Below are 9,217 nucleotides of genomic sequence, written 5' to 3'. Positions count from 1 at the left end.
CTGTGCATTATAGGAGAAAACATAAAGAATACTTTTATTTTATAAAACGATCAAATATTCATTAGTTATCGTCCAATTTAGTTTAAAGAGTTGGGTTCTTTCGATTTTTGGTATTTTTATGATATGTAGGTACCTAATGGCAATAATGAAACAACTGGAAGACGTGGGTGATATCTTGTGTTCGAAAAAGATTAATCAAATAAATGAAAAAATTGAAAAATACATTCCGAAATGTATTTCATTCGATAAAACCGTTTGTGCGATAAACTACTATACTAAAAATAAGATTCTTTTATGGTTTTTCAACAGCCTGTATCTTTCAAACAGAGCCGATTCGGGAAAAATGTTAAAGGAAAAAATGTTATTCTTTGACCTCAAGAATCTACTGTTGAAATATTTGTAGGAGTCGAAGATTCACCCTGTATAATTATTATTTTAAATCTTCTACCCACCGAAATGAGTCTTTAGATTTTTCATTGCACAATACCATTAGGTACATGTTCTCTTTTAATAATTATGTATGCCTCAGATGAGGTTTCCAAAATATAGCATTTTTTGGGAATTTCCATTTTTCGGCCTTATCGTATATGCAATAATTTTTTGGAAATATAAAAAGAAGAGCAGAGAAAGGAATTCCTAACAGAAGGGATCCCGACAATCCCTATGTCATAAACTCGATTTTTAAAAGATGGATAATGGTAAAAAACCGTACCCAACCCTCTATCTTCTTTTGTTTTCAAAAGTTATAATTGAAAACCATTTTTTCGGCTTATTGAATTGGTGCCTCTATTTCGTAAAGTTTTATTATTATACAAAATCAAATGTTTCATTCTACAGTCACTTTTTTATATTAAATCCAGCGTCGTAGATTTTCTAGAGCAGAGAAAGGAATTCCTAACAGAAAGGATCCCGACAATCCCTATGTCATAAACTCGATTTTTAAAAGATGGATAATGGTAAAAAACCGTACCCAACCCTCTATCTTCTTTTGTTTTCAAAAGTTATAATTGAAAACCATTTTTTCGGCTTATTGAATTGGTGCCTCTATTTCGTAAAGTTTTATTATTATACAAAATCAAATGTTTCATTCTACAGTCACTTTTTTATATTAAATCCAGCGTCGTAGATTTTCTTCAGTCCGCCACTTCAGGGTGTTTCCAAATTAGACGTGAACCTTGGAGCAGGTGTTAGTATCAGTCATTTGCTGACGTTTGAGCCATATTTATTGATAACCAAAAATCAACAGTTTCCGAGATATTTGAGTTCTTGTATTTTTCAAAGAATTTCTCACCTTACTTCATTTTTCGTCAATTTTTTCTACATTGACCAAGTTGACCAATTATAATTTTGGATTATTTTCATCAGAAAAAGATATGATTCGTATGAAAAAAGCAATACTATCCTGTAATAGATGTTGAAAAAGAATTAGTATGATTCAAAAGTTGTTATAAGTAGAAAAGAAAAATCAATTTCTAATATCAATTTGCATGCAACTTTCAAATTCCAAAATTTATGTATGAAAAAATTTATATTAGAAATTGATTTTTCTTTCCTTCATATACCAACTTTTAAATCATACTAATTCTTTTCAACATCTTATACGGGATAGTTTTGCTTTTTCCATACGTATCATATCTTTTTCTGATGAAAATAATCCAAAATTATAATCAAAATTGGTCCACGTAGAATAAACTGACGAAAAATGAAGTAAGGTGAGAAATTCTTTGAAAAACACAAGAACTCAAATATCTCGGATACTGTTGATTTTTGGTGCATGATCTACTCTTCAATTATACATGAAAACCCATTTAAAAACAGAATTGACATTTTGTAGTATTTTTCCACAGTATCATTAGAAGCAAACATGTTATAGTGACTTTGTATAGCGTAGGTATATGTCTATGACATCTCAGATCGTTGTGAAAGACTCTCTCCCCGATCCTATAGGTACTCAAGAATATTTTCGGAAGTCAATCAGATCATTCATTATCCCTAATTTCAATAGGAATCTCTCATTGAGTAGGTTCATTGAGGGGTTATCAATACCCAATGATTCTTTTAAAGGCTAGCGTGTATAAGCACTCTAAGGTAAGGGTAGTAGAGCAGGGTTGCAAGGATGCGGTTCAAAGTTTTGGACACCGGCAGTTGGTAGGCGTGCACAGATTGGGGCCAATAAATCCACATTCGTCCCCTCCATGGTAAGTTCCATTATAATCGTCCTTGTGGAACACGTTCTGCACAGTTGATCGAAACCGGTATTACCAAAGCTTTATTGAATCGATAATTCAAATATTGAATTATTCAAATTATGTGATGTTTATGGACATTTGCACCGTTTCAGTGAATAATGAAAAAATTTTTTAAGCAAATTATTTTCTATATGAACCAAACGTTGTTTAAGAATTTAATCATTGTTTACTGAAGTGGTGCAAAGGGCCATCCCAATGTTCTGAATAGGTAAATGCATTATTTGAGTAGGACGCCTATCAGTACTCAATCGAGTTAGATTTAGAAATTTTGAGGAATTACTTTTTCGAGTCATAGCCCAAATAAAATAAAGGTTTCGTGTTTGCATTTGTATTATCATGGAAAATATAGAAAATTGAGTGTAGTCTTCCGTAATTTTTTTTAGGAACATAACTTCAATCCCAAATATCTTGGAGTTAAGAGTTAAGCTTGAATTTCAAAGCCCATTTGAAAAGTTTGCGTCTGAAGTTGAAAACTAGGCATACCTAATATCCCGCATAAACTAGCTGGTATATAGGTATACTTCATAGGATGGTTATGCAACTACTCTTTGAACGTAGCCCTAGCTTCTGTTCTTTCGCCTGCTGATTATTTTTGCCCCGTTTAGATTAATAGTGCTCATGTGAAAAAATTGATGCACAGCTTTCTATGAGAATTAGAACTAGAACTATTGGATCTTCACCTATTCAATGTCAAACATTCATTGTGCCGCCTCATTTTCGTAGACATACTGCAGTTATAAATTCTTGGAATAAGTTTCACCTCTCTCCCGATTCCTTTTCAATTCAAGACTGAAGTCTTGAAATAGGATAAAGGTTTATTCCACTTCAGTGGAGTAAACCTTTATAGTCCAATCCAACTCTTTTCTTAATTCAAATGTAAGGGACACGGACATTTGGAAGTCTGAATGTTGGGGGATCTGCAAAGCCAGAACTTCTGTGTCAATAAACGGAATTTCTATCTGGTACAGTTTGAAAGATAGTAGAGGTGAGCATCGAATTTTTCACCACCCTGTACACTCAATGGTAAAATGGATTAATCTGAGGCGATTCTGGCACTCATAGTAGTTGAAAAAAAAAACAGAATCTAATAGTACATAGGTATATTCTAGCAGATGAGACTTCTTCTGAGAAAAGACCACCATTACTATTTGACTTTCTGAACTTCACCTTGGAAGGTGAGCTTGATAGTTAAATATGATTTATCTTAAGAAGATAGATAATGCAAAATTGCTGTGTACAATTAGAAATCCGTAAATCCGTGTACGGCATTAATTAATGATTTTTCTATGGATTCATGGTTCAGATGGTTGTTCTCTTGACAGTATGAAAAACATTTCCTGTTAAATGTTTTTTCCATGAACTTACAGAAGCATCTATTATTCAAGCGGAGCCTTTCCCCTGAACAGGGGGTTATTGCCCCCCGCCAGAAAAGAGTGTTACTCACGGAATCTAGGTTAGGAATCAATCAGTTACCCCCCCTGCTTCGATCATTATACAGGCTGTCACTGATATTCTACGTCGTTATGTAGAGAGCATTACTTTTTGATAGATATATTTAGAAAGATCAATTGATGAAAGTCTCAAAGCTGGAATACAAGAAAAGGCCAAAAATCGATTTTTTCAAATGGAAACACTATATATTTTTTCACTTACATATCAATTTCTACCTAAGGAAAAAATTGGAGTAATTTGAGAGTTCCCTATATCCAAATGTTCCATTTTAGTGATATTCGGGCGTTTTTTTTGTATTACAACTTTATGAGACTCTCATTTGATCTTCCTGTATATCAAAAAGTAATGTTCTCTACATAATGATGTAGAAAATCTTTACGGTAACAAAGCTCAAAAAACTGACCTGAGATTGTGCGTTGCGGTTTCATGAAATTCCTAGTCTTCTATAAGCCTGCATTTGTTATTTTTTCAAAAAACAGTAAATACCTCTGAAACAATTTAAGATTCTTAAGGAAAATGTACACAAAATGAATATGGAATTCAAAAATACATCCGAAAATGTCGTAATATATACGAGTGTACCATTTGAAACAAGAAATTTGGTGCCATTTCCGATAGGTACAACGGGAAGTCATTGGTATTTGAAAATATTTCAGAAATGAAGCTCTAACTGACCTATATCTTCAGACAAAATTTGGAAGAGATCGAATTATTATTTCTTCATAAACTTCTAATGGACACTCCCGGTGGGACACCCTGTATAATAACCTAAATTTGCCAGTACCCCCTCAAACTCAGACTCTGGATGCGCCACTGCTTCTGAACAAAAAATTCTGTTTGACGGAGAGCAACCTATTGAAGAAACAAATGTACCAGAATGCGCATCTAACCAAATAATATTCTGTCCATTTGTGATTATTTTTTCAAAAAACAGTGAATATCTCGAAAACAGCTCAAAATGGCTTTAGGAAAATGTACACAAAATGAATGTGGAATTTAAAGATACATTCGAACATGTTATAATATGCAGGGTGTTCCATTTGGAAGAAGAAATTTGGTGCCATTTTCGGTACAACGGGAAGTCATTGGTATTTGAAAAAATTTCAGAAATGAAGCTCTAACTGACTTATATCTTCAGACAAAATTTTAAAGAGATCGAATTATTATTTCTCCATAAACTTTCAATGGGCACTCCCGGTCCGACACCCTGTATAATAATTTTAATTTGCCAGTACCCCTTCCCCCCCAAAACTCAGAGTCTGGATACGCCACTGCTTCTGAACAAACAATTCTGTTTGATGGAGAGCAACCTTTTGAAGAAACAAATGTACGAGTATGCGCATCTATCTATTACCTATAATATTGTCGTTTTCCACTAGGAAAAAAGTAATCGACGCCCCGCGAAAAGATTGCTTACAAAGCTTTCGAATTTTTCCGCGAAAAACCGAACAAATTTGCATAATAACGGTATGCTGATGCCGCCGTTCGAACGAGGTGAAAACGTAGGTTGCCGGCAAATTAGGCAAAAACTCCATCGTAGCGGAGGACAGTTATGACATTTTACGGGCAAAAATGCATTAGTTACCATTGTGAGATGACAACGTTGATGGTAAATTAAGTCTGCGGAGACAATAATAGAGATTAAAGACAACGAACAATTAGATATCGTGGTGGGTTGGCGCTGTTCTCACAGGATTAGGGGATGCTGCTGATTCACGACGAAGCCGCCGACATCCGGGCATGATCTTTCGTCTGCGGGGATTATTTCCCCATTCGAACTCGCATTCGCTCGAGCACCAGCGCCTTCTATTGTTTTTGATTTAAGTGCGCTTGAAGTGACAACGTTTGCTGACAAATCATGTCCTAGTGATCGCGCAACTTTCCTGTTTCCTCTGCCTGTGGTTTATGCTTATACAGGGTGTGGCGTAATCAGTGAACACTAAAAGACCTTTCTTTTAGAAATAAATATAGATACCTACCGTTCTGCGGGTACAGAACGTTGTGGTGGTTCACAAAAATAAGTTTTATCTTTAGTAAGTCCCTTGCAGAGATTATAGAGTTAGAAAGATGGGAAACGAAGCGACTACACTTGCGTGAGCGCCACCTGGTGGTTCAATTTCAATTGTGTTACTGAAGTACTAAGACCCACTTAGTGTTAAGTGTCCCTTAAAATAAACCCTTGACTCAAATTAAGTTACACCAGCTGTTAACTGACATTTAAATGGCTAAACCTTACCTTTAATTTAAGTGCTCCTGTAATGACCATTTAAATAATATTTGAGGGTGGGATTCTAACCTATAATAATTTGTTGAACTGGCTTCAGACATGCTTCAGAACTTTCTTTTGCCTTTATCGTAATGACATCAGTTATTTTATTTTCAATTTTGTGTCACAAATCATACTGTAGTTAACAACAAACTCTTCTGTTCTGATGAGAAGTTCAGTGCTCTTTGTAGACTACCACCACCTGCTTGGCAATCATTCACTGTATTCTTATTAACAAGGACAATACGGACATTTTGTTCACGTTCCTGTCCTGTTCAACATTAATGAAACAAATTCACACAAGACCTCACAGAGAAAGTGTTGTACTTATATAAACTGAGGTACCTTTTATGTGACAATCCATATCATTAGCAATAATAATGCTAATTCAAAAACAAAAAGTTGTCACTCTTTGATAATAATATAATGATTTACTTGAAATTGACTGACACGACAATAAAGTTAGGTTAATGAAATGACAACGATCATCAGCAAACCGCCAACCGGTTAAATGACTTTATTGGACTAGGATGAAGTTGCACCAAAACAAAAAACAGAAATATTATTAGTTAGAAACTTAAGGGCTCCTTACTTAAGATTCTGTTAAGCCACAGTCGTGCAACTGGGAATTAAATTAAGCGTCCATTAACTTTAAACTACACTTAGTTAAGTACTCGTTTTAAGGGGTATTATATGCAAACGGGCCTAAGAATGATTAAAATATTTAGTCGACAGCCATTTGCAGAAACATAATTTGACTTCTATAAGATTTGCCGTCTGTTCCGATATTCCTGAACAGTACTGTCAGTATTTCAGAGACGATGCCTATTGGCCCAATCGTTCGAGATCTATTGTTATTCGATTGCGGGCCAGTAAAACCAGCAATATCGGAACAGGCCCCATAAGATACATATCCGTTTTGTTTTGATTTTCGTACATTCGTACCGCTCGTCGTTTATCTAGCTCGTTCTGATCGCTCTTTATTAAATTATCAGATCGTCGAATTGGGCTAAAACAAATATCTGTAGCACTGAATATTTCATACGAACGCGTTCATCATATAGTTCACGTCAATTTGAACATGAGAAAACTTGCTGCAAAATGGATCCCCAAATGTTTGAATGTTGACCAAATGCCTGCAAAGGTAGAAGCATCGCGTTCGATCTGTGCTCGATTTGAAAACGATGTAGACTTCTTAAACCAAATTGTTACTATGGATAAGACTTGGGTACATTTCTACGATCCAGAAACAAAGCGACAATCGATGGTTCTCCAAGACCTAAGAAATTTCGTGTCAAAAAATCTGCTGGAAAAGTTCTTGCTCCAGTTTTCTGGGATTCAGTATTTTTGGGAAGGAGTAATCATGATTGATTTTTTGGATAAGGGTAGAACAATAAACGGAGATTACTATTCGACATTACTGACCACTCTACGTGAAAAAATTAAAGAGAAAAGACGCGGAAAGCTATCCAAAGGTGTTTTGCTTTTGCAGGACAACGTCCCTGTACAAAAACCTCATGTTGCCATGCAAAAAATTCGTGATTAAGAGTTTGAATTACTAGAACACCCCCCTTATTCACCAGATTTGGCTGCATCCGACTATCATCTCTTTCCTCAACTGAAAAAAAGTTTAAAAGGTCATAAATTTTCTTCCAAGGAGAGGTAATAAAAGCTGTTGAGGTCTGGTTTTAGCAAGAAGAATCATTTTTTTTTGGAAGGTCTAGAGACGTTGCAGGTTCGCTGTAATAAATGTATCCAATTAAGAGGAGAATATGTTGAGTAATAAAATATTTTGACATTGAAATTTTGTTTGGTTCTATAGTAGGCTAAGAATTTTTCAATATATCCTCGTATAATATGGTGAGGAACTGTGGAAACTGTAGAACAAAAGATTCTCCGAGTATGAGTTTTTTCAGTTCCTCAAAAAAATGGAAACCTGAAGTGAATAGGATTCTCAGTACGTCAAGACATTGACTTGGTGAACTGCATTAAAAATTGAAAGTCCTGGAATATGTCCAGCAATAATAGAATCTATGAGGTTGCTTTTCTCAAATACTGAGCAGAAAAAAGAAATTTGTTCCCTAATGTTCGATGAAATTAGTCTAATGAAGAGTTGCACTTTGACGATCACCACGTATCCATGCAATGGGTGAGAGGATGTTATAAATGAGTAAGCGCAAAACTTCAAGGGAGAAAGACCTAGACTTTGGGAAACAAACAGGTCGAATTTTCAAAAATACTATTTGAACAATAAACCCTCTTTCTATTTCAGGATCAGATAGTACCCGACAATATCTTCAACATGAGGTGTCGCAACACACCTCATCCCTATTCAAAATCAAGGGATTGTGCTCACCCCAATTAGGGAGTTGCAGTTACGGGGATACAAAAAGCGAAAAAGTTGTTCCCGCTCGAATCAGAAATTGACAGGTTTTCCACATTTTCATTTTAAAGACGGAAAACCGTGGTGTAGAGTTTTCGTTGGACTACACTGTATATCTCTACGAACTCCTCAAATAACTTTCCACTAGCTTATCGATCAGTCTTCACGAGAATTGGACCGGGACACACAAATAATAAACATGACTCACATCATCGTAACGACTCAATAAAACAAATCAGTTCTACAAATTAGTATTTGACCTCATCGTCGAAAGATACCATTATGTATAGGAGCCAATTGATTGGAATAACAGCATTAGGAGATCTGATGATCCACCCTGCACAGAAGTTGTCTATTGTGGAGCGGAAGTTATTTATAGCCACTAGTGGAAAACGGCCTTTCATGAGATTGATATCATTTATTACAGTTCGAAGATGAGTGCCTAGCAGTATTGCCAGGGAAGTACAAATTAAGGTCTGCCATCGATTCGAGAATTTTTCAAATTGGTGGGATATATAATTATGTTGAAAAGACTCTGCTATTTCAAAACTGCCATTTTTGCATTCACACTGTCGTGCTGATGGTGGGGTCTCTTCGTTTATTATTGTTCATTCTCAACTAAATATTTCTGCGATATGTCCTATAATTTGAGGAAATGAAGACGCTATTGAGCACATTTCATATAAAACATTAATCTTACCAAAAGCATCGAGATATGTAATACAACTTTGACTTTTCAAGTGGAAATCAAATAAACATTTATCAAGATATCAAATATCAAGACCATCCACCATCTCTATTGTCATTTCATCTATAGGCTGATGCCGAAGAAACAACTAGAGCATTTGAGGAGACTTCAATTCAATT

Source organism: Coccinella septempunctata, chromosome 4 (genome assembly GCF_907165205.1).
Source record: "Coccinella septempunctata chromosome 4, icCocSept1.1, whole genome shotgun sequence".
In the NCBI taxonomy this organism is placed as follows: domain Eukaryota; kingdom Metazoa; phylum Arthropoda; class Insecta; order Coleoptera; family Coccinellidae; genus Coccinella; species Coccinella septempunctata.
Note: the sequence above shows the minus strand (reverse complement) of the source record.